Source organism: Hipposideros armiger, unplaced genomic scaffold (assembly GCF_001890085.2).
Source record: "Hipposideros armiger isolate ML-2016 unplaced genomic scaffold, ASM189008v1 scaffold_238, whole genome shotgun sequence".
NCBI classification, from domain to species: domain Eukaryota; kingdom Metazoa; phylum Chordata; class Mammalia; order Chiroptera; family Hipposideridae; genus Hipposideros; species Hipposideros armiger.
The window spans coordinates 869,292-896,202 of NW_017731588.1; the positions used below are offsets into that span (position 1 = coordinate 869,292).

General features: G+C 51.4%; 1 protein-coding gene across 3 annotated transcripts in view; it reads right to left on the reverse strand.

Moving 5' to 3' along the window:
- The window catches only part of EPB41L1 (erythrocyte membrane protein band 4.1 like 1), a 128,581-nt gene that overhangs the window by 101,164 nt on the left and 506 nt on the right, over nt 1–26,911 (reverse strand). Inside the window, exons 1-2 of one of the 3 annotated variants that reach the window (XM_019655258.1) lie at nt 26,742–26,828; nt 10,736–10,793 (exon numbers count right to left, since the gene is read on the reverse strand). The gene's annotated coding sequence lies outside the window, so the exon portion shown is untranslated. Of the gene's footprint in view, nt 1–10,735; nt 10,794–25,774; nt 25,837–26,741; nt 26,829–26,911 lie in introns of those variants that run through there. The other 2 variants (XM_019655259.1, XM_019655260.1) reach the window with 2 other exon arrangements.

Here is a 26,911-nt window from a genome sequence, read left to right on the forward strand (position 1 = left end):
ATATATATATCATATGATAACATAGTAGATACTCAATAAATGTTAATTCCCTATTTCCTTCTTTCTCTACCTCCATCCCAGGTTGGGAATGTCCTCTTTATCTACCTCCTCTTCCTCCTTCTGATCTATATACCTTGTCAGAACTTGGATTTCCTGAGGACAGTTGATATGTACACTCTTCGCTATCAGATGCGGAAGCTGTGTTCCTCATCTCACCGTGGGGCTGTGGCAGTGTGGGAACTTTCCTGCCTTCCCTCCTCCGCCTGAACTAGACCCTGGGTCGATTTGAAAGTCAGGCGCAAGTGCTGAGGCCTTCCTCCTGGGGTCTTGTTTTCCCCTACCCGCTTCATGGGGAAGCTGAGAAAGCCCGGTTCTCAGGCAATTATGGGCTCCGGATAAAGGGGGGAAGGGGAAATTAGAGTGAGCCCCACCTCGAGGTATATTCTCTCCTTCTGCTTGGGCCAGATAAGGGCAGGCCAGACTCTTGAAAGAAAACACTTCCAATGGAGACTGGATACTTGCTAGGTTGTTAGCTGATCCTATCACCATCCCCAGGAAGCAAGCAAGGGTCACAGCCCTCACTTCGCCCATCCAGAGCCTGAGGTGCTCGGAGTGCTATGACTTGCCCAGGAATGGAGGGAAAATGGCAGAGCTCTAACTAGAATCACAGTGTGTGGCTGTCTGAGGATTACTGATCCCGAAGCCCCCACTGTACAGATGAACACACGGAGGTCCAGAAGAGAAAGGGACTTGCCCACGGCCGCATGCTGAGTAAGCAGCAGGACCAGGAACAGGAGTCCCAGTGACTTCTGCTTCCCAGCTCCCCATGCAGCTGCTCTTGAGACAGGTGGGAAAGGGGGGTTGGGGGTGGGGCGGCAAGGACAGCACTGCCTCCTCAGGCCTGCCCTGCCCCAGCTCCTGGCTGCTTATGGGTGCGGTGGAACCTGTCAAACCAGTCCCTGTGCCAGGGCCAAGTGGCAGCGCCTAGAGCTGCAGGGGTGTGAGTAGCAGGGCGCAGAAGTGCAGGGCATGGGAAGGCTGCAGAAACCAAGAGCTGCGGGGTAGGGAGGACACAATCCTCCTTGGCCTGCCAGCCAGGCCACACGGACACTGTCCCAGGGCCAGGATGGACGCTCACACCTAAGCCACTCCTTCACCCGGAATCAGGTACAGCCAGGATTCACCAGGCCTCCTGTCCCCACTAGGTACAAGGGCTGCCCGCTGCTTCCCTTCCTCCTCTGGACACTCAACATGTCAGCTGTCAATGCCACTAGGGCAAGAGACCATGGAACTTATCTGGGAAACTTGACAGGAGACAGGAAAATACAACAAAAATGACAGACACGTCTCTCTTCCCAGCCACAGCCACTAGGATCTGCCTTGTTGGGTACACACAAGCTCTACCCCTTGCACTCCCCCCAGCCTCAATGACCAAGGCCCAGGAAATAGCTAAGTACAAGACGCAGTTGTCAGGGGAAGGGGTCAGGAGATGTGTCTTCTAAGGTAGCTCTGTGACAGCTCTGTGACACTCAGTGCAGCTGTGGGAAAACCTGTCCCTCTCAGTCTTCCATTTCACCACCCTTCCTATGGAGGGGCTGAGTCAAATCCATCTTTTCATGGGGCCTTGAAGTTTTGCTCTCACCCCATCCCCACCCCGTCTCTCAACACCTCCTGGAAAGGAAAGCATCAGAGAGTACACCCACCCATGTGCAGGGCCGCTGCCAGGCAGGGCTGGCTGATGTGTCAGGGGCTGCCTTACTGGAACGTGTTCTGTCAGCACCAGTGCTGGCTGAGGAAGCTAGACCCACAGGCCAGCACGAGGCTTCTCAGGCCAGACTCTGGGGGAGCTGATGATCCTACCAACTCTCTCCCAGTTCAGAAACCACTCGCTCCCAGGGCAGGAAGGGACCTTGGCATCAGCCTGGACTCCTGTGAGCATGGGACATGTGGACCAGGCAAGTGCCCCACAAACATCAGGGATTATTCTTCTCATTTTGTAACCAATCCGCTCCTTTGGTAGACGGGGAAGAGGCCCAGAGAGAGGCAGGGGCCAGCCTAAGGTCACACAGCAAGGCTGTGGCAGAGGTGGAAGCACCGCCTAGGCCTGAGTCCTCAGCTCACGGCTCCTAGCACATGCTGCCTCCCACAGCAGAGACATTTTTCCAAATTCAAAATCATGCCTCCCGTAGGGGAACTAAGACACCACCCTCACCACCCCCTGGGAACTGCCAGAGATTGGTACAAAGTTCTGCTGCTCAACACCTATCGTGTGTTTACCTGCTATATTCACCTCTGTATCCTTGCACATGGGACAGTGCCTGGCGTATGGCAGGAATTCAAGGAAACTTAGCCTACTCAATCAAGACTCGATGGAGGAATGGCGGGAAGAAGAATCTACTTCTAGGCCCAAACACTGGGGTGGGGTGGGTGAGCAGGACACAGGAGAGAGGAAATATGAATCTGGCTTTTCCGGGCTCAGGCTCCAGCCAGACCATACGGAACAAGCAGGGACACTGGTGGCCCAGGGCTTCAGAAATCCTGGGCCCCAAAGTGAGCGACAGGTTGCCCCCAATCATACTGAAAGTATCGACTTCAAGGTTTGTGTGTGTGTTCCTGTGACTTGGCAAGGTCTCGGAGCCAGCCAGTCGCTGTCTTTTATTCCGTCACTCCCTCATTCGCTCTCCAAAATATACAGGGTGAAAATCAGGGTGACTCACCATCATCCCCCACTTCCCTGTCGGAGCTGACTGATCTAGAGGCTGATCCCCGCAGCATCCCTGGCCAGGAGTGGAGCTCCCAAAGCCTGAAGACCCGAGCTGAAATCGTGGATAAGCCACTTCTCCTCTCTTAAGACTCATAACCACATTTGTAAAATGGAGATGGTAACACCTTCCTGCCTCCCTTAAGGAGTGCTCTTGAAAGCCACATACAGTGATGGTACTTTGTAAAGTACCAAACCGGACCGGCCGAGTGGCTCAGTTGGTTAGAGCTTGTGCTCTTAGTAACAAGGTTTCTGGTTTGACTCCTGCATGGGATGGTGGGCTACGCCCACCCGCAACTAAGATTGAACATGGCACCTTGAGCTGAGCGGCTGCGAGCTGCCGACGGATAGCAGGATGGCGACTGGACTTGGAGCTGAGCTAGGTGCGCCCTCCACAACTAAGATTGAAGGACAACAACTTGGTTTTTCCCCTTCCCCAATTCCCCGACACTGTTCCCCTTCCCCAATTCCCCAATAAAAATCTTTAAAAAAATAAATAAAGTACCAAACAGATATCAGAGATTGTTAATAAGAATAACATTACCATCACTCACCTAGCTGGCCCCCATAGAATCCCAATCTCCAAAGGTCATTATCACTATTAGGATTATTAACAACACAGTAACACCTACCAGTTATAAAGCACTAGGCTCTGTGCCAGGTAGTGATATGCACATTGCCTGCATTCTCATTTGGGCTCCATTAACCTCTAAAGTAAGAACCATGATTGTCTCCATTTTACAGATAGTAAAACTAAGGCACAGAAATAAAGTATCTTGTTCCAGTTCCCTTAGTAGGTGGTAGAGCAAGGGTCTACACACCCAAGTCCGTCTGAGTCTGGAGCTCAAGCTCTTTTCAGCTTCACCCCACTGCCAGGGCGGGAGCATGTCACCTTGTTACAGTGACTCTTTTTTACAGTGACTCAGCTACAGGCATTTGCCAAAGCCTGACATGGCCCTGAAGTGATAGGGTCTCTGCACTGACCCTTTAGTAGTAACCCCTGAGGACAGGACAGGCTGATTTTGTTGTCCCTGTTTGACAAATGAGGCCACTGAGCCCCTGGAAAAACTTAGGAACCATGTGTCTCAACTCCCTGATGACAGACCACCAGGGACACAAAGCACTGTAGAGAATGGGTCCAGAGGGGGAAACTGAAGTCCAGAGAGGGAACAGGATCTGCCCGGGTCATTTATTCAGACCTTCTCCGAGACCTTCGCAGGAACACACATAGAAGGCAGTGACAAGGCCGCCTTGTCACGCGGCCCCCACTCCACTGCCAGCTTCCCCCTTGTACATCCAGGGCTGGCTGCAGCTGGCAACTGACGCCAGTTACTTTCCCAGTCTAAGTCTTAGTTTCCCCAAGTACCAAATGGGGAAACGAACCTTGGTCAGCAACAAGCACTAGAAGCCGACACTTTTGCCACAGGCCAACAGGAGGCCCAGGAGGCCAGTCTCAGGGCCTTTGCTCCCTGCTGCCCCCAGCTCCAGGGATGTCTAGAGGCAAAGAACTTGGCAACACTGTTTACAGAGTTGTATAACCATCACCGCTCATTCCAGGATCACAGCTGTTATTAGTCCATGCTGAGCTGCAGTCCCCAGTGCTCCCCAGGAACCCAGGGCTCCTCCTTGGTTTGGCCCAGGCGCCACTTTTCTGCGAAAGCCCAGGGTGCCCTTAGGAAGAATTTCTCTGGGGCAGAAGTTGAACAAAATGTAAACACTCTGTGGACAATGTGTTTCACTTAGTGAAACAAAGTTGTGGATTTTCTGGGAAAGAGGCCCATCATATCAGCCCAGCCCAAACCCAGGCCTTTTCCAGCCTTGCCTCTCTGGCTGCCCTGAAGGCAACGATTGTGCTGACCCTGGCCTCAGTTTCCCCATCTGCTTCCAGGGCAGCAGGCTGGAACACATGCCTCTAACATGCCACAGGGATCCTCCCCCAACACATGGCTAATCTCATCCACCATGTAGGAAGAAAAAAGCCAGCCTGTTGGTCGGCTAGGATTGGCAAGAACAATAGGTTGGGGCTGGATTGGGAACCTTCAGATTCCAAACTGGTGAGCGAGGTTTTTATTCTGCAGACCTTAGGAAGCTTGGAAAAGTTTGAAGTGGGGACATGGTCCCTACAAACTGGGCTGGACCAAAAAACAGAGTCCCAGAGGCTGTCAGCACTGGGCAGTGGGAAGAAACATCAGGATTCCCAGACACTGTCTTCTGTCTTCTAGTTCTGCCACCCATTCGTTGGCCGTGTGACCTTGGAGAAGTCACTTCCCTTGTCTGAGTCTCAATTAACCCACTCGCAAAATGGGGATTATTATACCCTCCCTGCCTTACCTCTCAGGATTCTAGGGGAAGTCTAATGAGATGATGAATAGAAAAGCCCTTTGTAGGAAAAATGTAAGGAACTTAACAATCTAGTCCAGGTGTGAGCAAGGTGAGAAGGGCCACAGGGATGAAGAACCCCCCTCAATGAAAGAATTCCCCTAACCTTCTCCACCTCTTTACACCCTACAAAAATGATGGATTCTCTCCAAGAAGGATGAGAGAAATCCCAGAGTCAGCAGGGGTTATGGAAAGAATGCTGGATATCTGGGTCTTATCTGGGTGACATTTGTGAAGCCTGCCCCCTTCACACACACACCGCCCCCGCCCCACACAGCCCCTCTCGCTCTCAGGCAGGCAGCAAGCCAGTGGGAACGATCTGTATCCGTGTAGGGGAGAGGCTGGGGAGGGGCAGAATAACCAGAGTCAGCATTTCAGAGGCACTTCGAAGGAGGAGGGGTCAGCAGGCAAGCGCAGAGGAGGGGCGGGGCAGTTCTCCTGGTCGAGTCTCCCATGCTTACATCCTTCCTGCAAGAAACAATGACACAGCCACCTTTCATGTGACAACTGCACCTTGTCATTTTTCTCCTCTGAACCTCGGCTTCCTCGTCTGTAAAATGGGGTGATAAAGCCTCTGACACAGGGTGAGTCCAGTTCAGTAAATACGAATGCCATCCTTCCGTCCTTTGAAATCAAGGAGGCACCCGGCACTAACATCATATTCTTCCCCCAATTTCACCTCTGAGTTGTTTGAAGAAATACCTGAGAGTACTTTCAGGACACAGCCCAGGCTCTGAGAGTAGCACCATCTTCTGACAAAGTGGGTGAGATTAGCTGTGTGTGGAGGGGGAAGGAGGAAAAGGGAAGGGCTAGACAGTCCCTCGTAGGTTAGAGGCATATGCCTCAGCCTGCTTCCCACGGAGCGGGTGGGGAATCCTGTAACTCACCAAGGCTGCCTGAAGCCACCCTGGCTCCTGGAGCTCTGTGCCATCTGGAGGAAGGGCTGACCCCTGGGCAATGGACCACAGGGGAACACTTTTCCCTCCATTCGCCATCAGGAGGTGAATGAAGGACTGACACCTGTTGATGCCCAGGTGCCCTTGTCCTCCATCCAGCTGGAGCCTGCCCTCCTCACATTGGGGGAGAAAAGGTAAAGGAACTAGGCCCCCACGTGCAGCTGGAGACTATCAGACCTCTTCACATCTCTGAAGTGAATGGCGTGGAAGGGAGGGACTCCTGTGAAGCTGAAAGACAGCTGGCCACGCACCCTGCACGCCCAGTGCCTTAGTCCTGGCCAAACCAAACTGCATCTGCTTCTCCCTTCCATGCGTTTCCCCCGGCCGCTCCCTCCTCCTGGGGAGACTCCTGAATCGAACACCAAGTCCTAGCTCCCTGCAAGGCCTAGCTCAAATGTCCCCTCCTCGAGGAAGTACATTTCGACTGAGATGCCCCATGCTCCCCACCGCCTTCCCCTGAGCTCTCTTTCCTCTGAATGTCAGCTGCACTTTTCCTGTCTCTCTCCAATGGCGATTTGCACTGTTGACTGTGTCACAGCCACACCTGCACATCTTCACTTTCCCTCTGGGAAACACAGGGGACTGCACTGGTTTCTAGCACAGTGTCTGGAGCTGGACAGACCTGAACGCAAATACCAGCTTTGCCATGTATTAGCTATCTGACCATGGGTAAGTCACTTACCCTCTCTGAGCTGCAGTTTCCTCTGGAAAACGGGGGCAATAACGAACGGTAACCTACGCCGTAGAGTTGCTGTTGCAGTTAAATTAGATAAAGCACATTAAGCGTTCAGCATAGAGCCTGGCACGAGGTGAGAGCTCGGTAACATAACTTATTTGTTATGGTGACCTCTCAGGCAGGTTCATGGGTGAGTTTTCTTTACATTTCCTGAAAGGCCTACCACAGAGGTACAAACTGAATGGATGCATTTACATGGAGGCAGATCTGGAAAGAAGCCCTTTCCAATAGGCAGAGCAGCGTAACCCGGGCCTGGGCTGCCTCTGCAGGTAGTGAGCTCTGTGTCACGGAGCAGCATGCAAGCAGATGTAGGACCGCCACTTGAACTGCCAACCCAGAGGCAACAGACACAGTGATCTAGAGCATGGGCTCTGAGGCCAGACTGCTGGGACTTGAAGCCCAGCTCCTCCTCTTATTCAACGTGTGACCTTCAGTAGCTGTGTCTCAGTTTCCTCATCTACCCAAAGGATTGTCATGCGGGTTAAATGAACTAAATAATACATGTAAAGCAACAGAACGTGCTCAGCACAGCGAGAACAATTCAATAAACATTACTGTATTTTGCTGTGTATAATGCACTCCCGTGTATCATGCACACTCATGTTTTTGGCCGAAATTTCAAGGGGGAAAAAAAAAATCTTTCGTTTTAATTTTCCAGTAATTTTTGTAAAAATATCAGCTAGGGGCCGGCCGAGTGGCTCAGTTGGTTAAGAGCTGGCTCAAGAGTTTGAGCTCTGAGCAACAGCGGTTCGAGTCCAGCCCGAGCTGAGCAGCCGCTGAGCTGCCAACAGGTAGCAGGATGGCTCAGCTAATATATATATATATATATATATATATATATATATATATATATATATATATATATATATATATATATATCAGCTAGATTGCTAGCCCCTGCCTAAAGTGTACGAAGAGAAATGTCATGCTGTTCACCTGATGGTAATAAGGTCGGCATCACCTATCTTATCAAGTCAGAGTCACTTACTCTGTGGACAACAATATGTCACTCTTCATTTCATTTCATTGAATCATGGGCCAAAATTACTTTCGTTGCGAGTTCATCATAAGTTCAACAAAACCGATTACCGTATTCCAAGGTATTATTTTCCATGCGGATATTGTTACTGATTTCTAGAGTGACACTTTTAACTCATAAGCATAAATAAAAGAATTAAAAACATGTATATAGATACGGAATTAGTACTACCCATCTATAATGCACATCCTTATTTTTCCCTCACAAATTTGGGCCAAAAAGTGTACATTATACACAGCAAAATACGGTATGATCATCGTTGGTATTTGTATTGCTATTACTGAAAAGGGGAGTTATGGTCCCTTGAAGGCCTATGAGCTGTTCGCTCTCCTATAACCTAAGACGCCACTAACATTCTAGCGCATTCTTGTGGTTCTGTCTGCACAGCAGCCTTTCACTCCCCCTTCTTCTGGTGACAGCACTGCTCCAGAAGAGGCTGTCTCATAGCTACGTGGGTAAGCACATGACCCAGGCCTGGCCACTCAGAATGTCTCTATCCCCCACAGCAACAATGACGGAACCAATCAGAGTCCTTCCCTTAGATTGATATATAGATCCTGGCAGAAAAATAGTTCCCTCTTTCCTTCTGGGTTGCTAAGCTGGGGCAACGGACAGCCAGTTCCTAATAAGGGCATAAAGGAGAGACAAGCAGTGATGGGAGACAGATGGAGAGTCAACTTTACTCCTCATCCTTCAGTCTCACCACCTGCCCCAGGAGCTATTCAAGTCCGTTTCTGGTTTAAGCCACTTTGAGGTGACTTTCTGTCACTTGTTTCTGAAAAAGTCGTGCCCAATCATAGAGGCGCTCACCAAGACATGGTCTGGGCTGGCCACGGGCAGGGCCAGGCAGAAGCCAGCATTGTAACTGCTCCTGTGCACTCCAACACAATCCCTGTCGTCTGGGCTGTAAGGGGCAAAGCACGCCCCTCAAGAATCACCCTAACCCAGTGGTCTTCAGACACTGCTTCCGGAGCCCTGGGAATCTGCAGAGGCACCTCCAGACACATCCACAGAACAAAGGGCAGTAAGGAGTAAGCAAGATTCTAAGTAAACTGCGCCCAATTCAACCACAGCCGTTCTGTTTACAAATGCTTCCTATTGGGATTCTGCTGCCCCCAAAGACTTGAAATACCCGATTCTAATGGATGCTCAGAAGAGCATCAAGAAGTAGCCAGAGCTGATGTGTCTATTCCCATTCTGCAGGAGAGGAAACTGAGGCCCAGAAAGGCCAAGGCCACAGAGCAAGTCAGTCTCAGAGCACGGACTTCAACGCGGAGTTCTGGGCTTGCAGTCCAAATGACTTCCATTGCACCAGGCTGCCTGGGAAAATCTATCATCTCTCACATTTCCTATCTCCTCCAGTAAACTGACAGTGGTTAATACCCAGAGTCTCACCTTTCAGGACTCTGACCCCCACTGAGTTGCCTGGCTTCTTGGAAGGCTGCCGGAAGCTCAAGGAACTTGTGAAATAAAGGTATGAACCAGCCTCTACCTCCCCTTACCACGCTCCCCCTACTCCATTCATGCATACACTTAGTTCCCCTTCTCCCCATCCATTTGCCCAAATGTCAGGGAAAGACCAGCAGGCCCCTTCCTGGGAACTCCTAGCCACCTCTTCTGTCCCGGCTGTGCTGTGCCTGTGGACAGAGGATTCCTTGTTCCCAGTGCTTCCTGCCCAGAGATCTCCGTGGGGCCCATGTGCTGGCAGGAAGGAGCCAAATCGTTCCTTTTAACTGGAGCTAAAGCCACCCCCTACCCCCACCACCCCGAGGAGCAACATGCTCCCAGCTCTGTTTGGCATTTCTTCTACCTGCCCCAGCCTGGCTCAGCCCCACCCCATCCCCCACAGCCCCTGCTCCTTAGACACACACACACACACACACACACACACACTGAAAAGTTCCCCTAGGGGGTACAGAGGTGCGTCACATCTAATCAAATATAAAAACCAGAGGATTCTAGCACAGCTCTGGCAGTTGTGCCTTACTAATAAGGCCACAATGACATTTGCATATTACTTCTCAATTTCCCCACCTGTGGGACTTCATTGGCTCGGTTCCCTCTCTACGTCATCACCCTGCCAGAGTCACAGAATCTCCTAGTTAGAAGGGGGCATTCACATGCCCAGGGCCAGTGCTTGGTGACTGTCCTGCACAGAGACAAGGATGGTTCCAGGTTATTGTTTAGGGGCTGCTGGGGGCTGAGGAGTCAGCCAGTTAGAGTCCCCCAGCCCCTACCCTAACTTCCACCACTGCTGCAACCCCTTCAGCTATTTCATACATTGAGAGTCTTCTGGGTTCATTTGAAAAGGGAATTGCCCTGCTAGGAAGTTCGAAAACAAGTCATTTACTCTGACTCCACCTTGCCCCACCCCCACCACCCCCTTCCCTGACAATGTATATATGACCCTAAGGCCAACAGAAATGAAGGCAGCTGCCTAAGGTCACTTAGTCATCAGTGGCAAAACCAGAATGAAACCACCCCGTCCTGAATCCAATCTACAACCTAGGAGTGGTTAAGCATGAGAAAACGAGGGCTCCAGGGTCAGCTAATCCGGCTTCCGGGTCCACAGCCATCGTCACCAGCCGTGATGACACGGATAAGCAATATAGGCAAAGCACGCTGCCTAACACAGTTGTTTAATGAATATGTGTTTCAGTCCCTACCTCAAAATAAACCAAAACCAGAGAGGACCAGCAACACTGTCCCCTTTTCAAACCCACCAGAAATCTGTGGCCTAGACAAACCCTCATGCATCCCCAGCCATAAGATATATCAAAACAGACAGCCTGAGGGCCTGGAAGACCAATTTGTCCAACCTAAGCAGAAGGAGGAAAGTTAGGCTGTGCCAGTGGAACACTCACCCGTCCTCCGTCCTCCGTCCACACCAGCTCCCTGGGGGTAAGGATGTCAGTCAGGCACCTAGAAGGAGGAAACGGTGTTAGCTCCTCTAAACTGAGTTCATGGACCCAGCATGGAGCTGGAAATTGAGAGGCTGGCATTTGACTCTCTGAGGAACCTTGGGGGAAGTTGCTGAACCTGTTAAACAGAAAGGCCCGTGTGACTCTGCAGAGAGCAAAAGGGAAAGTAACAAATCTGAAGCTGGAGCAGCCAGCACTGGCCCGGCCGTGAAGGGCCTCGGAGGCCAAGGTAAAGAGCGGTGGGAAATCACGGACTCGTGGGGGTACAGAATGGACGGGAAACGGGCATGAGTAGCTTTCGGTGTATGAGTTGAGAGGCTGTGGTGGTTGTCTGGGGGGCACGTGACAAGGGCTCAGACTGGGTGGTCGCAATAGAGCTAGAAAAAGTGGATGGATTCAAGAGCTATTTCGGCGGTCGATAGCCACAGAATGTGGCGGTGGACAGGATCTAGGGGATGAGGGAGAGCAGAGGCCTGCCTACCCCTCAGGAGCTTGCATGTCAGTCCCATGGTCTCCAAACCCAGGAAAAAAACACCCATTGCTCTCTTAACCTGACCTATCCTTGCCTCAGTCTCCCCAGCTGTAAAATAAATATGGTTGGACTCACTGGTCCCTAAGGTTTTTTTAAGCATTAATATCCTGTTCTGGTCTGATTCACTCACAGAGTATTTAAGCCCCTTTTCAATCATCTTTAAGCCCCAACTGCAGGCCCGGCCTGATACACAATAGGGCAGGGTTGTTGGAGGGAGAAACCTCAGGCCCCCTGGCCTCACACGCTCAGAACAGTAAATCTCCAAGGCGGGGAGAGGGTTTCCGCTTTACATAGATCACAAGAATCAGGCAAACTGGAAGGTAACTTGGGCTGAGGTTAGAACAGCAGAAGCGGAAGGTGTATGCCCGAGCCCCAGGACACGGCCACTCCAGCTGTAACATCAGTCACCTGGCAACCTGCTTACCCATCCACTGTTTCCTAGCACCTAGATTAACTTTGGGGGGCCAGGTAGTGAGCGTGCCTGGGAGGCAGTGCAGTACAGCGGTTATAAGCTTGGGCTCTATAGGCACACAGACCTGGTTTGAATTATGGCTCCACCATTCTTGAGCTATGTGGCCTGGGGCAAGTCACTTCACTCCTCTGAGCAGTGCTTTCCTCATTTGGAAAACCGGAGTAGTAGTGTCTGCTTCCAAGGCTAATGGGAGGATTAAATGAGATGATGCATGTGGAGAGCTCAGCACAGTGCCTTATCACAACAATCCAGGAGGTAACAGCGTCCAATAAGATGTGGAAACGGAGACCCAGACAGGTGAAATGATGCACTGAAGACGAGTACAGCGGATCCGTGCAGGGGTGAGACCCAGAGCCCAGGTTCTCAACCACTAAGTTATATGCATGGTATTTCGGGTCCTGCTTTTCAGATGAAAAAGTTGAGACTAAAAAATTACAAGTGGGGCCGGCCGGGTGGCTCAGTTGGTTAGCGCGTGAGCTCTGAGCAACAGGGTTGCTGGTTCGATTCCCACATGGGCCAGTGAGCTGCGCCTGAACTGAGCTGCCGTTGAGCTGCCAACGGGTGGCCGGATGGCTCAGCTGGTGACAGCGTGTGCTCCTAACAACAAGGTTGCCGGTTCAACTCCTGCATGGGATGGTGGGCTGCGCCCCGCCCCCGCAACTAGATTGAAAGCAGCAACTGGACTTGGAGCTGAGCTTGCGCCCTCCACAACCAAGACTGAAGGACAACAACTTGACTTGGAGCTGATGGGTCCTGGAAAAACACAATGTTCCCCTTCCCCAATTCTCCAATAAAATCTTAAAATAAAATAAAAATTACAAGTGACTTGACCAAGGCAACAGAGAATTAAGGGTAGAGGAGGGATCTGAACCCAGACCTCCTTGATGAAAAGACCCACAGTCTCCCCCATGTGCGCCCAGAAAGCAGATGTATGTGGAGACCAGACTGCAGGGCCCTTTAAACCTGGAACAGGAACAAATACAAATCTGGGCAGATTGGGTGGGGGTGGGGGGGAAGCTACCTTGAGAGGAAACCAAAAGGAGCTGGTGAAACAAAAGCCTCTTTCTCAGAAGCCCTCCCTCGGGACTGGGCAGGAGAGGAGGGGACTGACAAGCAGGGCCATCCCTCCTGCCAGGGCTGAGCTGAAGGCTGGATCTAAACAAACAGAAACAGTTTCAGCTTGGCCACCAACTTGCTGTGTGATCCTAGGCAAGTCACACACACACACACACACACACACACACACACACACACACACACACACACACACACTTAGTTCTCTGTTTCTTGTACTCAAGAATGAGACAATTGTACTGAATGGTGCTGAGATCCCTTCAAATTAGAGGTGACTAATAATAACCATTCCTCACACGCTCCCAACTCCTGGTCAGGCCCTGCTCCAACAACCCCAAAAGGTGGCCTCTTTACTGGCTCCAATATTACCACAGTAGAGTTGGGAAGTCCTCCACTCAGGTTCTGGCTGCATAGCCAGGCTACTTCCCCTCAACAGGCCGCGGCTTCCTCATCCATAAAATGGGGAGATATATATATATATATATATATATATATATATATATATATATATATATGTCCGATCACCTACAGAACAGGAAGACCCAAGGAGCTACCTCAAGGGCAAGAAATCCCCTGAGGTAACTAAAGAACAAAGCATCTGCAAGGTCCCCATCCCAAATCCACCCTCAAGCTCTTTAACTTCTTCTTTCCCTCTGGTCTATGTCACTTTCGGACAAATGGAACAAGACAATCCAAGGTGACAGATGCAACAGCAGTAGCAACAACCCCCACAACTACCAATAGTAGCAACCACGGCTAATACCTCTGAGTAGCTAATACCTATTAGCTAATACCTAATACCCTAGTCACACGGGCCAGACACTGTGCTAAGTTCTGCACTTGGACTTATATCTCAGGGAATCTCCTCAGTCAATGAGGTAAATCCCATGGTTAGTCTAGATTTACAGATGACAGACCAAGGCTCAGCAACACGAAGAGGCTTGCCCAAGGTCACACACACAGCACGTGAGTAGCATGGCCACCCAGACACAGGCTCTTCACTAGACCTCAGAAGTCGTCATCTTATCCTTGAGGCTATGGTTTCCAGGGTAACATTCCACCATGGGGCATGGCCCAGATCTAGTGGGGCAGTGAGTGGGGAGTATCTGATCTTCGCCTCCCCAAATACCTAGCCTTTATAGTCTTGTATTATTATTCAAATGTGTCTGACTCAACTCGCTGGCTAGAATAGTGCTGTCCAATAGAAACACAATGCAAGCCACATATGTAATTTAAAATTTTCCAGTAGCCGCATTTTAAAGAATACAAAGGAATGAATCAAATTAATTTGAATAGTGTGCTTATTTAACCCAATATATCCATTTCAACATGAAATGGATATAAAAATATGATTGAAGTATTTTACATTATTTTTTTCATACTGAGTCTTCTAAACCCGGTGTGTATCTTACATTGAGAGCACATCTCAATTCCGACACTACATTTTCATTGGATATTTAGATTCTCTTAGCCTTTACGATTGAAAAAGTATATTCATGAACCAAAGTTCCCAAACATATGTAGTTTTTTGGCAACTGAGTGGAATATTCTTTTTAAAATTTAAATTACTCAAATAAGATTAAAAAGTCAGTTCCTTGGTGGTACTAGCCACATTTCAAGTGCTCAATGGTCACATGTGGCTGGTGGCTACTATATGGGACAGCTCAGCTCTAGACATCAAGTCCTAGAGGATGGGATGGTGGCCTCCAAGGCCCTAAGCCAGAGCTAGGCCTTCCAAGGTAAAGTCACATCTGAATAGAATGGTATCTACTCATTCAACAAATCTCTACTGAGCCTAACGTTCATATCTATACCAATCTACAGCCTAAAAACTCAAATACTGAGCCTAATATTAATATCTACATCTGGGGCCTATTATAGTCGCAGTGAAGGTAGCAAAGGGATCAGAGTACCCATTGTTCAGAGGATGACACAGTGGCCCAGAGAGGTGGGCCACCTCCTCAAGGTCACCCAGCTTTGACCCTGGGCCTGGCTGACTAGGAGGCCTGAGCTCTGTCCCTCAAGCTTGATGGGGGCCCCACCTAAGGCTCTGCCTTCTAAAGGAAGAAATAAGCTTTGGCCACTATTCTCGGGGACCCCTCTTCCCCGAGGCTAGTGGCAGAGAATGGCCTAGAACCGGACACCCAATGAAGAGGGTAAAATAGAAGGTGAGCAGGAGAAAGCTATGGCATGACCTGCCCTGGGTGGCGGTCCTGTGTGCAGGGCTTAGGCCACTGTCGCACCATCCCCACCACCTCCCAGCCCGACCCTGCAGGAGGCAAAGCCAGCAAGGTCCACTGGCTGCCTGCCTTCTGAGTGGGTCCTGGGGCTGGGCACCATGCCCTCCCCTGCACCTCTCCCAAAAGCATTCACCCAGAGGCCACTGGACTAGGGCCAGAGCCTACTCACCTCCCAGGGTCACCTCAGCTGGAGTCCAGGGAAAAGGTCCAAAAGGCAGCTCTCCCACTAGAAGGAGGGGAGGAGCGGCTTCTGGAGACAGATTCCAGAGGGTGGGTGGGGGGGAGGTGGCAGGTACAGGCCAGAAAAACCTGGGTGGCTCCACCCCTCTCTCCTGGCTAGCACTCAGCCCAGCAGGGCGGGGAGACTCTCACCAGCCATTTAGGTTTAACAATTAACTCTGATTTCTATTCCTGCAAGAGGCAATTCCAGCAAAAAGTCCCATCTTGGGGTAGAGGGACTTGGAAACGGACAGAAGGAGAAGGGGACAGATAGGTGTGAAGAGAGAAAGGGGTAGTGAGTGGGCCCCTTCCCCTCCTCCTTCCCAGCATATCGTACCAATGTGGGACAGCCCCCATGCTAAGGCATACGTTCCATAAGGTTAGGGGCAGTGACCTGGCACATAATAGGTGGGCAATAAATATTTTTAATTCACAAACAAGGGGGCAGGGTGAACTAGAATAAAACAGGCCAGATAGATGGGCAGACTGATGGAGAATTAGTGCAGGAAGGCAAAAGGTGGCTTGCCCTGGGATGGGGACCTCCCTGACCCCTTTGACCCAGGTCCTCACTGAGACCAAGCCTGGCTGAGGATTGAGATGGCAGCCACCCAGGGCATGCCAGGAACATGGCTTTAAAGTTCCACCACCCCCCCGCCCCCCCACCCTGGGTCTGCTCTTCCCAGCTGTGACCTTTGGAGCCCTCATGTCTTCCCCCATAAAATGAGGGTACTACCACTATGGCTCACAGATGCTGGATGCCCTGTGCTGTTGTGATACAGTTGTGTCTCTGGCTGCTTGGCAACAGTCTCCTCTTCTCAGGCCACCCCCTGAACTCCCCCACCTCCCAGTATTCCCCTGGCTCCTACCTATGTGGCCCTTTTTCCTTTCTGGGAAGGAAAACCTGGAACGATGACGGCTCCAGCCCACTCACATCCCACTCACATGGGATCACACACACACACACCCTAGCATCTGACATCTGCCTGTCATTGACACCCCACTTTGGGATCCCTGGCCCCCTCCTCACCCCCTTCCCTTAGCCCCTGACATAGGCCTAGGTCCACAGCTCACCTGGGGCTGGCGCTGAACTCACTGTGGCCCGTTTACTCGGGGGTTTTGGGCGGGGGCTCCCACTTCTGGGCCTCTGCTCCCCAGATGTGTAATATAGGGGTGGAGGAGGTGGATCAGGGGATGGCGTCTCTTGCTGGCTGCCTCTGATATTTAGAGATTCTGACATTTCTGGGATCAATTTGCATTTCCACTTCAGACAGACCAGAGAGTTCAGATCTCAACCTAGGGCAGGTAAACAAGTGGCCCTATTATTATGGGATAGTCTCCATGGCAAGCCTGCACAGGCCTGGGGCTGCAGCCCACCCCTGGCCATTCTCAGCTCAAGCCTAGACCAAGACCCTCCCTGCTCACTGGTCCCCACCACCTCCGCCATAAAGCCCTAACTTTTCTGCCCTACCTTTCTAGTCTTCTCTCTCTTGTTTTCAGTAGTGGCATCATGAACCATCAATCCCCCAAATTCTTCTTAGCAAAACAGCTTGAAGCTCCCCCTCCACCTGGGGTGCTGACCCTACACCGCTTCTGTGTGAAGATTCTGGGGCTGTCTCTGCTCCACTCTGCTCTATCTTGCATCCTTCCTGCAACTCTCCAAATATGTGCCCCACTTCCCCATCCCCAGGCTGAAACGCACCTCCTTTACCTCCACAGCAAATACCTGTCTCCCTGCCTCACGTCACTCAGCCACATCTCTACCAGACACTATTCCTCATAGCAGAGTCTTACAGCCCCTACTTGACCTTAAGACCCTGAAGACCAAGGAACTCCTACACTGATTTTTCTCTCTCACTCTCGCCCCCCAGCATGATGCTCAAAACACAATAGATGTCTGCTAAAACACCAATGATAATAACCATGATGAAAAGTAATGAATTATAATTGTCTATTGACCATTTGTTCTTTACAATGCTCAGATCTCAGCATTTTACACATATCATTTCAGTTAATCCACCCAAGCCCATAACAGACTTATCATCCTTACCCCTTTGTTTTAAGCTGAGGAAATTGAGGCTCAGAGAGGTGCAGTGATTTGCCCAAGGTCACACAGCCAGGAAACAGCAGACTCAAGACTGGAATTTAAGTTCTTACCCACTGCCCAACTTGGCCTCCTCCAATTCACAAATAAAGAAGGAGATATGTGAGAAGTCGTTGCCTGCCAGTGATGGGACCACAGGGGCCGCAAAGAAACCAGCCCAACCCAGGACCAGAGACAGATTCTGCAAATATTGGGTCGTTGGGAAAGTCATGACGCATTTTTTAATTGAAAAACATAGAAAAATATGTCATGACTTCCCGACGACCCAACAGAACTTAATAGTCTTCCATTAAGCTCCTGCTCTGTGCAAAGCCCCGTGCGAGATGCTGGAGAGCAAAGAATGATACATGAGATATCCTAGGGCTCACAATCTAGCAAGCGAGACAAGCCACATCCCAGGATAAAGCAAAGACCAAGCAGAACTTGTCCCCAGAGAACAGATAAGGCACTAAGGGAATGCAGAGGAGGAAAAGACAAATTCTCATTGTAGGGGTGGGGATGGGAGGGCTCGCAAGGCTTTGTGGGACAGAGGTTGGCATCTGAGCTGAACCTTGAAAAGGCCTACAGGATTTCAACAGTGATTGGGGGAGGGAGGTGGCATTCCTGGCAGGGAGGAACCCAGGAACCAGGAGCAAAGACACAGGTAAGCACTGGGCATGTCTTAGGAACCTCAGGAAACATGTTCTCCAAGCCCCTCCCCTTGGCACTGGCCCCAGGAGTCTGGCCCTGAAGAGGCCACCTTGAGCATCCCCAGACTCACAGGCTCCTGGTTCATTTATGGTGAGTGGGCACAGAGAGACAGAAAGGACAAGAGGGACTCGAGGAGCTAGAATCCAGGCTTTGTATGAAATCTCTGAAGATGGGAGACACTAAAAGGAGGGGGGTGGTCTCACCAGAGTGGGGTTGAAGCTGGGGAGACAGCAAGAAAAAGGGCAAAGACTGTGAATTGGGCAGTAGGCGACCTGGCTTCCAGAACCACAGATCAAAGCTACATGGGCTCGTGGGTTTATATTGTCCAGCCCCGATTTTACAACTGGGAAAACTGAAGCCCAGACGGGGTGAGGGGACTGATCCACAGTCCCTCAGCACTTTCACGTAAAACCAGCAACGTGCTGAGGGGTATGAACGATCGGCCTTGGACGCCCGTCTCTGCCAGCAGCTCCTGGGTGACCCTTCTCCAGTCATCAGGCTCCCACTCTCTAAAACAACCCTGAAGACAGTGGTTCCAAGCTTTTATGGGTACTGACTCAAAGACTCAGACGGTGCCCGTGGATCCTCTCCCGAGATCAAAGCGCACTCTCAAAGGTGTGCCTGCTGTTTCAGAAGTTCATGAACATTTGAGACCAGCACTCTCCAAGGGCAACCTGCGAACCCTCTGTCTCCCAGCCACCTTGACTCAGAACTTGTTAAAAATGGGCCGATTCCAGCGCCCCGCCGCGGATCCCACCTGCTGCCAGGGAGCAGCTGAATATGAATCTTTGGAGTGAGTCCCGGAAAAGAGTACGGTTTTTTTTTTTTTGGTTTTTTTTTTTTAGCAAGCTCCTCTCTTCTGCTCTTGGGGGAGCAAAGTTTGAGAAGCCCTGCCGTAGGGAACCCTCAGCAGTAGGGGGAGGTGTCGAGAGCTCTCCTTTTAGCCATTTCACATATTGAATTTCTGCTTCCTGGCGTGTGAAGAGAGGGCTCTGTAGCTAAAAGTTTTAAAGCCACCGCTCATTAATCAAGGTCCCTTCTAGTGGAGCCACATGCTCAAGGGGACCACGGTCGTGGCCATGGTGGGAGTGGGGGGAGGGCCAGCAAGCCTTCTGCAGCTGCCCAGTCTCTGAAGTGACATTCTGAGATCAGCAGCCCTGCCTGGGAGGGATCTGGACTCCTAGGCTGCACTTGAGGGTGAGAGGAGGTTTCTAATCAACTCCAGCCTCAAGGCTCTTCCTCCCTCCAGACTCGCTCTGGCGCTCAGCCACCTCTGGCTTCCTTCCTTTTTTCTTTCTAGCACGAGTGCACTCCTGAACCTGGGTCTTCTGGCTCCAGCCTCTGCCTCGCTCCCCCTTCGCCCATCGCGGAGCCTGACAGAGAGGATCTCCAAGCCCCCAAACTCCCAAGCACCCTTCTGAAGAGACAAAACTATCACTCTCTGCCGATGATAAGCTTATTTCACTGGAAGACTCAAGAGAATCAATGAAAAACTAAGGTGGCCGGTGACAAAACAATATTTTGGAAAAAAGCCAAGTGCCATCAGACCTGTCCTGTCACCTGCCCCTGATGCAGCTGTCTCTCCCACAGGTGGACAGCTGCCTAGAACCAGATGGGCTCGGAGCCTTGGCCTGCCCCAGGGCTGACACTGAAGGAGGGCCAGTCTCCGAGGGGGTGGACAGCACAGGCCTGGGAGACAGGAAACCTGGATTGCAGACCCTGCTCTCTGAGCCAAGAATTTGTTCTCTGAATCTGAGCACATGCGCATCTTTCTGTGGACCCCTAAACATTCTCATAGGCTCTATCCAGGGCCATGCAGGAGAGACTCAAGAGCACCTGCCAACTTTAGATGGATGTAGACGTCAATCCCAGCTGTGCTGCCTGCTGGCTGAGGACTGGGTAGGCCTTGGGTGAGTTACTTGGCCTCCTTTAATAAAATGGGAGATGGGAGGTGTAATCTGTGCCTTGCTGGGTAGGCGTGAAAAGAGTTTAGCACAGGGGCTTGGCACATGGTAAGCCAATAAACATAAGCAGTTGTTCATCAGTCACTGAAGTGGGCCTCTGACTGGGCTTTCTAATTCTTAGATAGCCCTAAGCAACCCCGAAACCACTCACCTCAACTGGGTCTGGAGGCTTTATCTTTAGAACTTTAATCTGGACAGAAGAGGGAGGAGGGGAAGGCAAGAGAAGGAAGTGAGAGAAAACTGAGACGAGGAGTGAGGAAGGTAAAAGAAAATCAAGGTTGTGAGGAGGGGCCTGGCTCCCCTAGCTTGGGAGAAAGGAATATGACTTCAAGGAAACTGCTAAGACGGGGTAAGCCTTCTCTCCTTTCCAGAGCCTTCCCTAGGCCCACCAAGGCAAGGCTTAGAGGGACACAGTCTGCGGAGGGCACCGCCCTGGCTGTCAATAGGGACATTGAAGCCTTGGGTTACGTCCAGGCTCTGGCTCCCCAAGCTGCACTGCCCGCCCGGTGTGGCTTCCTCGGGCTGGAGCAGGCAGAGAGAGACAGGGCCAGGCTGAGAATAAAATGCCCTGCCCATCCAGCCTGCGGAGGCACTGCCCGCTGCCTCAGGACTCAGGGAGCCCCTTGCTTGGGGTTCTGATCCTGACTCAGCAGGACTCTCCCCCGCTAGGTCGCCAGCTCTCAGCCCTGTGCAGAGCCCACTCTAGGCCTCTGGGGGCCCCAAGCTCCTGCTTCTAGGGCTAAAGTTGCAACTGGGGGAAAAAAACACTGTTCAGACTGTAAACAGGAGCCACAGACAAGGTGTCCGATTGCCACTGACCAGCTGTGTGACCTTCGGGGTGTCACTCCTCTCAGAGCACGTTTCCCTCCTCTGGCCCATGAGGGCAAGGACCATCTGTAAGGCTCTCCCAACTCACAGCAGTGATGCTTCGCAGGATACCTCCGGGCACAAAGGGGCAAAGAGGAGTCGCTGGGTAAAGGAGTGTGCTGGGATGGGCTCTTCTGAGAAGGCAGTAGATGTGGCCGTGGCCAAGGGTTATTGTGATGACGACAATTATAATTAAAAATTACAGCAACAAACTTAAGCACTTTACAACGAGCTTTCTCATTATCCCCCGGGATTCACAGTCTGGTGGGAGAGGTAGAGCTGGATGATGATGATTCACATTTGGCAGAGGAGGAAAGTGAAGCAAGATCCAAGTGACTTGCCCCAACTACTAAGTGCAGAGACGGGGGAGCCGAAGAGGAAGTAGTACGTATTGGGTGCCTACTGCATGCCACCTCACTGGGCTTGCTCCTATCTGTTATCTTGACAGAGGCTCACCACCACAGCATGGCATCGCAGGGGCTACTGTCATTTCATAGGCTAAGAAGAAAATACCTGATTTACTCGAAAGTTCATGGCTGTTCTACTGCAAAGCCTGGATACGAACCTGGGCTTGTGGGATGCTAAGACCTGAACTCTTTTCATCTTCCTGGATGTACCGGGTTGAACAGTGTCCTCCCCACAAATTCACGCCTACCCAGAACCTCCAAATGTGACCTTATTTGGAAAGAGAGTCATTGCAGATATGATTAGTTAAAATAAAACGAGGTCATACTGGATTAGGGTGGGTCCTAAATCCAATATGACTGGTGTCCTTATAAGATGAGGAGACAACACAGACACACAGGGAGAGAGGGGAGGAAGCCACGTGACAACTGGCAGATGCAGCTGCAGGACAAGGAGCGCCAATGATTGCTGGCAACCACCAGAAGCCAGGAGAGGGGCATGGAACAGACGCCTCCCCTCCCCCTCCGCAAGAGCCTTCAGAAGGAGCCAACCTTGCCCACACCTTGATTTCTGACTTCTAGCTCCAGAATTGTGAGAGAGTACGTTTCTACATTTTTAAGCCACCTAGATTGTGGTACTTCATTAAGCAGCCCTAGGAAATTAATACACTGTGAGTCCATTAGCAGCAGACCTGGGATTCAAATTCCAATTTTCAGATTCCCACTCATTAGCCCTGGAGGTTAACAGGGGGTTGGGGGTGCTGTGAAGAGTCATTCTCATCCTTCCTTCACTTCCCTGGCCCAGGCGGGCCTGAATCCATCAACTGTGCTTCCATGTTCTAGGTCTCTATCTACTCCCACTGGGCCTTTTTTCATCGATGCAAACAAGCACCCACTGGGCCCAGTCTCCTAGTCCTCCTCCTCCACCCAGGCCATCCTCTAACACCACCTGGAGAGCTGTGGTTTTGAAATGCAAATGTGACCCTTCCAGGCTAGCTTCATCCTCTTCCCCTGCTCCCCACAACCTGTAGGTCTCAGTCAAGATTTTCAGCCTGTGACAGACCTGGCCCCAACCTTCCTCTCAGGCCTTATCTCCAGCCACTCACTCCACCCATCCCTACCACTCACCACCTTCTGCTCCAACAGCATGGAGCTATTTGGAGTTCCCCTACCAACCCATAGTGCCTTTGCATGTACTGCTCCAACTACCTGGATGATAAAATCCAGCCCAAATACCATCTCTCTCCTCCATGAAGACTTCTCCTCCAGGAAAAGCCACAACCCTGGCACCTTGTACGTTGTACATCTTTACATGTCTGCCCCCATGCCCAGCTTGTGAGCACTGCTGTATTCATTTCTATTTCTGTAGGCTTAGGGTTGGCACAAGGCATTCAAGAATATTAAATTGAGGGGATGACCGGTTAGCTCAGTTGTTTAGTGCGAGGTGCTGATAGCACCAAGGTTGCTGGTTCGATCCCCGCATGGGCCACTGTGAGCTGCGCCTCCTTCAAAAAAGTCAACTACGCCATTGTAGCATTAAAACAATGTGTAACCAATGACCATGGCTGTTCCCCAATAAAATTTTTTTTAAATGAAAAAAAAAAAAGGATGTTAAATTGAACTGTGGAGTGGCCATAATAGTAATAGTCGCTAACATTTATCAAATGTTTACTATGTGCTCAGCACTGTGCAAAGCATCCGTGTATCTTACCTCATTTCATTCTCAAAACAACTCTGCAAAACAGATTGGTCCTGTTTTACAGGCAAGGAAATGAAGAGATGACGTCACTTGCCCAAGCCCACCTGACTAGTATGGGGCATAGCCCAAAGGACCCTAGAGCCAGTGCTAGTAACCAATACTAGGTATACAGTCTCTCCCCAAACCCTCATTTTATAAAAGAGGAAACACACGAGAAAGGGAAAGTGGCTTGCCCACAGTCAGTCACAAGGCGTGGACTCTGATGTTTAGATTCCTTATTCAATGCTCGTCCTCTTCTCATTCTTGCAGGACCCTAATCCAGGAGGACACGGAACACAATCTAGGCTGTGTCCCCTGAAGAGCTTTCTCCTGCCTCCCCTAGAGCAGGACCCAGCATGGGCCTGGTCACAGTAGGGGCTCAAATCTATGGTCATGAGATGCAGGAGTAAAAAAGGCAAATAAATCTACTTCAGAAATGTCTGAGGCCTGCTTAGATATTACAATGTCAGGGCACGAGAGGAAAGTTTGGGCATCATTTACTACCATCTCCCATTTTATAGTTATCCATTCAAGAAATGTATTGAACACCAATCATAAGCCAGGCACTGAGTGCAGGACTAGAAAGACTGATAAGCAAGTTCCTGCCCAGATGGTATTTGCAATCCAGTGAGGGGAGACAGACAAACAACTATCAAGTTCATGTATAATTACAAACTCTCATAAATACTAGGAAAGTTCTTAGGGAGTGCTAAGACTGTTTCACAGAAAAAACTGACTTAGCCTAAGGAGTTGGTGAAGGCCCTCCTGACAAAGTAACTCTTGAGCTGAAATCTGAAGAGTGTGAGTTAACCAAGATATGAAGCAGCGTAAGAGAGGGGAACAGTATGTGCAAAATCCCAGAGGCAAAGGAGCACCTGTTGCCTGGGTGAACTACAAGAAGGCCAGAGTGGCTGGTTTCCAGAGAGGTGGGCAGGGGCTCCATCCTACAGGTCTTGTATAGGTCAAGGTAAGGAATGGAGAAACTAAGCAGAGCAGAAACCCCTTTGTTCAGAACCTGGCCCTGAGTTGACACTGACAATGAGTCACTGCATTATTCAGTGAAGGAGTGATTTGTCCAAGATCACAAGGTAGACCTGGGACTTGAAACCAGAATCGCTACCTGCCAGGCTAGGGCTGCAGGCTACTTCAGGTATGTGTCTGGGAGGGAGCAGGAGAGGCTTTCCAGGTGTTTCAGAACCTAACTGAAGTTCTGGCTCCCTGTCTATACTTTTTCTGAACTCTATAGAGTGAATCAGAATCACCTGTTTGGTAAAACATGGACTGCTGGGCTCCAACCCCAAAGTTATTGATTCAGTGGGTCTGGTGTAAGGCTCAAGAATTTGCATCTCTAACAAGATCCCAGGTGACCCTGCTGCTGCTGGTGGAGTGATCATGCTTTGAGAACCACTGCTCTAGACATGGGGAGTGGGGAGTGGGGACCATGGGCAGGATCCTTGGGGGCTGGAAGGGTAGATTCCTAAATCTGGGTAATGAGACAAACTCCAGCATTTTGAAAAAGGGAAGGGGCCTCCAAGTCCCAGGATCCAGCCTACTAGCTGCTCAGCCAGAGAAATGGAAGCTTCAGGGGTTTAGACTCTGACATAAGGGATGCTCAATAAAAATGTGTTGAGCAAACAGGGAAATACATCAAAGGTTTGACCAAAGTCAAAAGGAGACTCCTCCAGGCGAGAGCCTTTCCTGTCCTGGGAAAGGAATTCAGGGAAGGAAGGGGACAGCAAGCTCAGCTTTTCCCAGCTCTGCTGCCTTGGGCAGTGAAACATTTTAAGAATTGCAGAAATCTGCTGTTGGCCTCCAATCCTATCACCCATCCACCCTCCTTCCTTTCACACTCCCAGCTCTCTCCCTTTACACTCCAAATCCTGTGTACTTGATCCTGGCAAGCCGGGCAGCAGAGGGGGAGGTGAAGTTATAGGGAAAAAGAACTGGAAGTGGAGGAGGAATTCTTGCACTTGAACATAATTCTTCCAGAACAACTCATTCCTACCAACATTTCAGTACCAGCATCTGAAACCCACAAAGCCAGGCACTAAATTTCCAAACTACCTTTTCACCCCGTTTTTCTAAAATAGAGTGCCCATGCACAAAATTTTTCTGTCCTACTCCAGTTGGCACCAAAAATGCCACTTCTCTTGCAAGCCTACATGCACAGTCTTACTGACAATCAGCTATATATAAAAACAAATATACCAGAACTTATAAAAACATGTATACATCAAGACATACGTTATTCACTGTTCACTGATAAAACATACCTATGCACCCAAATGCACAAGAAATACACAGAGAGAACACACACATGCATACAGACAACAGATCTAGAAATGCATGCACTGCATCAATAAATGGGAAAAGGGGTACAGACACACCCAGAGGCCTCTCTCAAAGTAGAGGTCTCCTGATGGGGGGATTCCTGGGGGGGGGGCTGGCCCTTTAAGAGAGTGGTTCTACAGCCTCCTTTCAGAACACCTAAGATGTGGATCTACTCTCCATGCAAGGGTGAGGGTGGGAGTGCAGCTGGCCTGGGCAGTCCCGGTCAGGCTCTAGAGGACGGTCCCCGCGACAGGAAATGGATCCCTGAACCGACTGGGTCAACAGCCTGGGGACTACTGTCGCGGCCGCCACCACCACCCCACACCCATACCCACACCCCACACACACACCCGGCCTTCAGGCAAGATATGCCCTCCGCTCCAGCTCTGCCAGGTACTCGGGCTCCTCTGTCAACCCAGCTCCCTCAGGCCCCCGGGGTGTGGCCGCCCACCTGCCAGCAGGGCGTCTCCGCCCCGCGGGGACGCTCCCGCCACCGCCCCCACACACTGCCCCCGCCAGGTGCCCGGTTCTCGGCGACCGCAGCGCCTCGGCCGCTGCCCTCACCCCATCCTCCTGGCAGTGCGGAGACAAAGCCGCGCACACGCACACGGGGGCTACGCGGGGCTACGCGGGTGCACACCCACCCTCGCACGCGCACACACGGGGAGTCACACTGCCGCTCACACAGCAACACACACACACACACACACACACACACACACACACCGTGCCACAGGCTCCAGCCACAAGCTAAGCCACTGGCACTCACCCTCATCCAGATGTACACACATTCAGGCACACATTCGGACACACCCTCTCATAGACACATTCACGAATAGACACACGCAGACGCACACACCCTCACCCAGATACACACACACCACCCAGTCTTGTCGCACGGAGATACACAGGGCACACGCCCTCACACACAGATGCACACCCGGCGCACACACGCACGCGCGCACACAGCGAGCATCCACTTGCACAGATTCACGTGTACACGCGCGCTCACACCCAACACACACCCGGCGACGTGGACTCCACCACACATAGCCGCGCTCGTGTGAAGTCGAACGAACCGAGGCCGGGATTCCTGGCTTGGGCGCCCCCACTTCCCCACCCCCCGCTCCGCCCCAATGGTGTCTAGCTCCCAGGAACCTGCCCGGGGGCCTGTCAGTGCCCAAGGACCCGGGACAGAGCCCGGAGCCCTCGGTGATTCCCCCCGCCCCCCCTACACACACACGCGCGCGCGCGCGCGCGAGGTCGGACGCGGCAGGGTCCACGGGGGCCCGGAGGAGGGCGGCGAAGACAGCTAACCTGGCGGCGGAAGCGGCTTCCGGGCGCTGTCTGTCCCCAGTCGGTGCGTCCGGCGGCCGCCCCGGCGGGCTCCGAGGCGCGCTGGAGCTGCGCAGAAATGCCCCGCTCGCTCGCTCGCTTGCTCCCACTCTCCCTCCCACAGCGCTCAGCCCCCTCCCCGCCCGCCCCCT